Source organism: Octodon degus, unplaced genomic scaffold, assembly GCF_000260255.1.
Source record: "Octodon degus isolate 3935 unplaced genomic scaffold, OctDeg1.0 scaffold00126, whole genome shotgun sequence".
NCBI classification, from domain to species: domain Eukaryota; kingdom Metazoa; phylum Chordata; class Mammalia; order Rodentia; family Octodontidae; genus Octodon; species Octodon degus.
The window spans coordinates 4,503,086-4,510,380 of NW_004524702.1; the positions used below are offsets into that span (position 1 = coordinate 4,503,086).

A 7,295-nucleotide genomic window follows, 5' to 3' on the forward strand; every position below is an offset into this window, starting at 1 on the left:
AGCCCTGGACACTCTAAGGTGGTGAACACATTTGCCACAGCCCCACACGTGATGCCCAGAGGTCATGCTCCTGAGTGCTGGGTCCAACCCTGGTGCTCTGTGCAGGCCACAACTGACTGCAAGGCTGTCCTGGTGACCCAATACACTCGCCTCGGTCCAGGGACCCAGCAGCACCCCACCCCAGTGGGTGCTGGGCTGGGAAAGGAGTTTTACTTTGTTGTTGTTTTAGTTTGGTTTGGTTTGGTTTTGGCGACCGGGTCTCACTCTGTAGCCCAGGCTAGCCCAAACTTGAGGTGGTCCTCCTGACTCGGCCTCCTGAGTGCTGGGATGACAGGGGTGTACCGCCATGCCCAGAGGCTTGGGGAACAGAGAGTCCTATCAAATCACAAAGCTAATTAATCCCTCCTTGGTAGAATGAGCTCCCTTCTGCAGTCTTTGAGGCTAATACATAAAATGTGATTTCCTAAGCTTGAACTTTCTCTGGAACGATAGAAACATCACTATAGCCTACAGTGGCAAAGCAGAAAAGAGAGTACCTGACCTCTACAGAGAGTCTGATGTCTCTCCCGGCAAACAAGGCAGCAGGCTCTTATGGAGAAGAGACTGAGACCATTCAGCCTGCCCCTGGAGGCGCAGTGCTCAGCTTTGCCCACACCCCAATAACCCTGCTGGCAAGGACGGCTCCCCTGGGGCTAAGTCCATCCTAGCTGGGGTGGGCCCACCAGGGACACACAGCATTCCAGGTGACAGCGTGAGCCGCTTGTGGCTACACTCAGTCAGATGCCCAGTGGGAGAGTAAATGCCACCCCCGATGAGCAGATTTTTAGCAGAGGGTGAGAGTGTAAACAAGGAAGTATCATAGGTCCCGTCAACAGCTCACATGGACAGTGGCACGCAGGTGAGCACACGCGGGGTGACCCTGCTGAGTGCCCAGGCAAGGCTGTGGCGGGGGAGCCAGTGTCGAGCCCACTGCCACCCAAAGGGGATTCTGCTGGGAGAGCCACAGCCACGAGGGGCAGCCCCTGGGATGGGCGGGGCACCGCCACTGTCTTCCCTGTGACCCCCAAGCATGTTAGGGCCACTGGGCAGCTAGGATGAAATTCCTTCAGATATAGTCATAGCAGAATCGTCACAACACCACTGTCTGCCCTTCAGAGCCAGAGGGCACAACTGGAAAAGCATGTCCCCTGGCCAGGAGCCTGGCCTCACTCTGAAGTCACATGCCTGGGAGGAGACACTTTCAGAACCCCCAGTCCTGTCCCTTCTTGCCACATGACAGCTGGGCTGGGGCAGCGTGGAGACCCCCTCAGGGAGGACTGAGACCCTGGGGCTCCCACAGCCCCCCATCTACTGGGGACAGTGGGCACAGCAGCCAGCGTCCCTGCTCCCCCCCTGCGGCTGCCACATGCCTGCATCCTGGAGGCTGAGGTGACCGCTGTCATCACGGCTGGGTCCAACTGCCGGGACTGCGGAGATGCCGGGTGCCAAGGGTGACTCACAGATTCCCTTCTCTCTTCCCCCAGCCGCTGCCTAGAGCAGGTTTTGTCGTGGGAACACGACAAAGAATGGATTTGGAGTCACAGTTTATTTGTGGCGTGGGACGGTGAGGCCCTGGGGAAATCCGGTCACCAGGCTGGTAATTTGTTAAACTTGAAAATCAAAAAAAAAAAAAGAAAGAAAGAAAGAAAAGAAAAGAAAAATAAAAACTTAAATCCAGTATGCTGATGGGGGTCCCTGGGGAGCAAAGGTCAGGCAGACAGGTCTGTGTCAGCCTCTCCAGGCCCGGCCTGGGCCGCATGGCCACAGTGAAGGCGCAGCGAGGAAGGCCCAGGGGCCCATTATTCAGAGAAAAAGAAACCAAGGCCACCAGGGGCCTATGCTGTCACCCCAGCGCTCACGGAGGCTGGGGCAGGATGGTCGCAAGTTTAAGACTAGTCTGTGCAAATTAGCAAAACTCTGTCCCAAAATAAAGGCACAGGGCCTGCGAGATAGCTCGGCGGTCTAAAGCGCCTGCTTTGGCAAGCGCGCAAAGACCGCGTTTGGATCCCAGGTGCCTCGCAACACTTGCACGCCAGCCCGCGCAGGGTGAGCTGAGCTGGCAAAAAAAAAAAAAAAAAAAAAAGGAAGGAAGGAAGGAAGGAAGGAAGGAAGGCGCAAAGCCCAGTTAAGTGTCTGGAAAAGCAGGGGGCCCGGGGATCTCGGAGGCTTTTCGGAGAACACAGCCTCTGGCTCCTGTCGGGCAGACGAGGCAAGCAGATGTCCCCTGGACACCGTGTCACCCCACCTGCACCTGGCACCCCGCGTGTGTCCGCGGGAAGCCCCGCCCCGCTGTCGGTCACCCCCTCCTACCCGGCCCAGCAGCACATCCTGTGGACCGGGTTTGGCCCGCGCGAGTCCACGCCCCTCGCCTCCCGCACACCGCGCGTCGCTCACCTCCTGGGCCGCCCGAACCGGTCCGGAGCCGTCTACACCGCACAGCGACCCCGCGGAAGGTGCTGCGCTCGGCCTGGCTCACCGGCTATATTTGTAAGCGGAGAACTCGATCCGCGGGACAAGCGCGGGGCACCGTCCACGCCTCCCGCGTGACTCAGCTGGGGACAACATGGGGGCGGGGCGCGCCCCGCCACCCAGGGTCGCCAGTCTGGTCCACCTGGAAACCCGGGCCGTGGGCAGGAGGGGGACAGAGAAGGGAGAAGGCTGGAGACCAAGCTGGAAGCTCAATCAGAAAGCCAAGGGCGTGCGCCTGTCTTCCCGAGGCAGGAGGATCGCCGAGACTTTGAGACCCTGACTCAAAAAACAAAAAAGCCACAGGACGAGGCAATGGGAAGGCTTCCCGGAGCTCGAAGCAACGTGTGCAAGGTCTTGATTCCATCTTCATACTTTTTAATTTCCTAAAATGTATGAGTTTAGAGTATTTTGTGTCACCTTGTGGAACTGGGGATGGAACCAGGACCTTCGAGTTTAACCACATCCTCTAGCCACTTTTCCTTACTTTTTGAGCCGGGGTCTCGCCACGTCCCGCGCTGTGCAGCCCGAGCTGAGCTTTGCCCACCCTTCTGCCTCAGCCTCCCTGAGTGAGCGCTAGGTCCACAGGCCTGCACATCCGCGCCTGACTGTGTTTCGTTTGCTTTAGAGATGTCGCTGAACAGAACGGGCAGCTGCCTTGCTGGTAACTGTCATTGCCAGGATGTGGCATGTGACTGCGAGGATGGGACAATAAGCCACTACTCCTGACCCAGCTCCCTGCTGCTCCCAGGAGGGCACCGGCCTTGCCTGTGTCAGGGCCTTTGCCTGAAACTGGAAAACACCTTCCACACCACGCCTATGTAGCTAGCTGGGTGTTTTAATTCTGACGGATTTTTATGTAGGTTTTATTAGTGCAGAGCAGTCTCCCAAGGTTACAGTGTTAGTAGCCGGAGTTCCCCAGAGCGTGGGTCTAATTTCGGTGTCCAAACACTTGCTCATTTCCACACCTCCGGCTCCGGCTTCGCGTGCTTTCCACCCCCCACCCGCCCCGCCCCTTCCCCACTTCCTTCCCTGTATTCCTATTCATTGTTTTACTTTTCTGAGGGCAATCTTCTACATAAAACATTTTCTACTTATTTATATATAAAATATATGTCATTTATGTTTATAATTGTAAACATTTATTTTATTAATCATTGACATTTATGGGGGGCTGGGGAGATAGCTCAGTAGAATAAGCACTTGCCTGGTAAGCACAAGGGCCTGAGTTCAATACCTGGTTCCACTAAAAAAAAAAAAAGACATTTATGGGGCCGGGGAGATGGCTCAGTGGAATAAGCACTTCCCTGGCAAGCACAAGGGCCTGAGTTCAATCCCCGGTTCCACACACACACAAAAAAATCATTCACATTTATACATAAATTATCATTATTCTTACTTAGTGTTTTTTTGAGACAGGGTTTCAGAGATAGGGAGATGGCTCAGTAGAATAAGCACTTGCCTGGCAAGTGCAAGGACCTGAGGTCAACCCCTGGTTCTGCCAAAAAAAAATTTAAAAAAAGAAAGAAAAAAGAGAGAGAGAGACAAGGTGCAGGTTGGTCTCAAACTCACCACAATCCTCCTGCATCAGCCTCCCAAGTGCTGGGATTACAGGTGTCTGTGAGCCACCATGCCTGGTTTAAATTATTTTAAATTGTATGCTAAATTGTTAGCAATGCTCAAATCTTTGTAATGAGGATTAAATCTTACCTATGAATTGTTGAGCATGCTTTTTTTTATTACTTTGAGTAGGATGGTAGAATTATTTCCCTTTTTATTTTTTATCTTTTTATTAATACCTGTTTGCGGCACATATGAAATTGAATTTACATTTTGGGGAGTGGTGGGTCCATACATAATACAGCTTGGCTCTTTTTTTAAATCCCTTTCACCTTCCCTCCCACCTCCCTCCCTCCTCCTCTAGGTCCCCTTTCCCATTTTCCCTCCTGTTGATACTATAGTAACTGGCCCTTAGTTTCCCTTTTGTTTCTTCCTGCTATTCTGAACTCCAGAACCTAAATTGAGAAGGCAGTTTCAGTTCAGGGACTACTTAAATGCTACTTTAATTTATAAGAGATGGAAATATTCTAAAGCTTAATTATTTTTAGGTGGAAAAGTTTTCCCAGGAATTGATCTAAAATACCACAGGACCCCTTTGTGATACTAACATGGGACAGAGAGGTGACACATAGGACCCCTATAAGTTCCAGGCCCCAACTACAATGCACACCCCAAACCATGGAGAGATTTAGCCATAAAAACTAAATTTGAATTTCAGACAAAATAAAATGTTTGGCTGTAAGCATACCTCAAATATTACAAAGTGACATTTCTGCTGAAAGTGTATTGACTAGGATTAAGAAATTTAGATAGGGGCTGCGGAGATGGCTCAGTGAAGTAAGTGCTTCCCTGGCAAGTGCAAGGGCCAAGGTTCAATCCCTGGTTCCGCGAAAGAAAGAAGGAAGGAAGGAAGGAAGGAAGGAAGGAAGGAAGGAAGGAAGGAAGGACACACAGAGAAGATGCAGGTGGGTCTCTTATCAGGCTCAGGGGTGTCACTGCCTGGTACTGTGAAGGGTGGACTGGTCTGCAGTTGACACACATGGCTCAAGGGGACTCAGGACAGGCTCCTTGCTGGCTGGCACGGCAGGCGCTCCAGTCTGAGTGGGGGCGCTGTTCACAAAGTCTGGGCTGGGGTCCAGGGATCTGTGTTTTCACTTGTGTGGCCCTGAACGGATTCACTGCCCAGAAGATGAACCAGGAAGTTCTTAGACAAACTATGAGCTGGCGTGGTGACCCACAGCTCTAATCCCAGCTACTTAGGAGGCTGAAGCCGGAGGATGGAAACATTTTTTGTGTGTGCAGGGTCCCTACACAGCTCAGACTCCCAATGCTTCTGTCTCAGCCACCCCAGCAAAGGGATTACAGATGTGCGCCACCATGCTGGGTTTAAATTTATGAGGATCGAAAGTTTGATCCCAGCCCGGGCAATTTAGTGAGACCCTCTAGTAAAATAAAAGAGGGGTTGGGACCCGGAGATATACTGGGTTCAATTCCCAGTACTACTAAATGAATTAGAAAATGCAAAATTGTGGGCTGGGGGGGTGTAGCTCAGTGGCATAAGCGCCTGCCTGGCAAGCGCAAGATCTTGAGTTCGCTTCCCGGCACAAAAATAAAAAATGCAAAGTGTGAGTCTGTGCCAGTAGGGGGAGATGGCTCCGTAAAATAAGTGCTTCCCTGGCAAGCGCAAGTGCCTGAGTTCAATCCTTGGCTCTAGGGCGCACTGCTCACAGGTCACTGGGCGGGGCGTCTCCAAAAGCCCAGGCTGGGGTCCAAAGGCCCTGCCCTTCTCTGTGCACGCGCAGTTTGGCTCCCGCGCTTGGCTGTGGGGTGCACGCCTCCCTGCCCCACCACCCCCCACACGGGGGCTGCACACACACAGCGAGCTCCTCAGATCTCCCTAGGCTGCCCGGGCTCGCTTTGGAACGGGGCTCGGGCCCCGCGCCGCTCCCTTCCGTGACACAACCAAAGCAGAACGAGAACCCCAAACTTGGGCCAGCGTCGCCTTCCGGTCCGCTAACGTCACGCGCGCCTCCGCACATGCGCCGCAGGTAGCCAAGGCTCCCTGCGGGTGCTTCCCCTTCCCCGGCTAACCTCAGCCGCGCTCCAGGCCCGGGCCGGGGAAGGCGGGAGCAGCCCTGAGGGTCACACGTCCCAGTCCTGAGCGATGGAGGGACTGCCCAGCCCAGCGGCGCACACAGAGCCCGGGCCGCACCCCCGCCGTGCGCTCCGCTACTTCAGGCTGCGGTCCAGAAAGGGCGGAGATGCCTGCTGTTCGTAGGCTCAGAACACACTGTAATCATGGACGCTAGGAATCAAAATTAAACAATAAAGTCATTTCTATGCCCAAGACTTACTATTTTTAAAAAGTAAAATAACTCATTATTAATTTTACTACTAAAGACTATTAAATAATATTTAGGATATATGAGGTTCACTGTAATATAATATGAAAGTTAATTTTACCTATTCCTTTGTATATGTTTGTTAATGTGGCTACTGCAAAATCTGAATGCAGCGATGAGGCTGGGCATGGCGGTATTCACACCTGTAATCCCAACATTTGGGAGGCTGAGGCAGGAGGATAAAAAGTTCAAGGTCAGCCTGGGCAACTTAGTGACCTGCAGTCTCAACGTGCGAAAGAAAAGAGCTGGGCCAGGCAAGGTGGTGCACATCCATTGTCCCAGCACTGGGAGGCTGAGGCAGGAGGAGCCCATCAGTTCAAACCCAGGCTGAGCTACACAGCAAGACCCGGTCTCAAAAAAGAAATAAAATTTTAAAATAAAATGAAAAGGGTAACAGATGTGCCTCCGTGCTCTGGTTCACGTGAGTCCCTGGGCTCTATTGCCAGCACCACATTAAAAAGTAAAAAAAAGCAGAACCCTGTATCCCAGGCTGGAGCTGCAGCTCTGTGGCAGAGCAGCTACTTAGGGAGGGGTGGGAAGGGGTGGGAGTCCCTGGCCCCAAGCCTCAGTGCCAGCCCCATCCACAGCAAAGCAGAGGGTTGGGGCTACAGGTATGGACCAGATAGCTCAGTGGATTAAGCACCTGCTTAGGCAGACAGCAGGGGCGGTTCAATCCCTGGCCTGCAGTGCCGCCCCCACCCACAGGGCATACTAAACTGGGGATGGAGACTGGGCATGGTGGTGCACACTGCAATCCTAGCACTTCAGAGGCTGAAGGCAGGAGGATCACTACCAGTCCAATCTGTGAAGTGAGACCCTGTAGACCCC

At 53.1% G+C, this 7,295-nt stretch overlaps 1 protein-coding gene across 3 annotated transcripts in view; it reads right to left on the minus strand.

Moving 5' to 3' along the window:
- Lrrc2 (leucine rich repeat containing 2) overlaps positions 1–2,538 on the minus strand; it is a 32,383-nt gene extending 29,845 nt beyond the window's left edge. For 2 of the 3 annotated variants that reach the window (XM_023700744.1, XM_004640682.2), the window contains exon 1: positions 2,434–2,538. The gene's annotated coding sequence lies outside the window, so the exon portion shown is untranslated. Of the gene's footprint in view, positions 1–2,349 lie in introns of all 3 variants that reach the window. The other variant, XM_023700740.1, reaches the window with a different exon arrangement.
- Between the last annotated feature and the right edge of the window lie 4,757 nt (positions 2,539–7,295).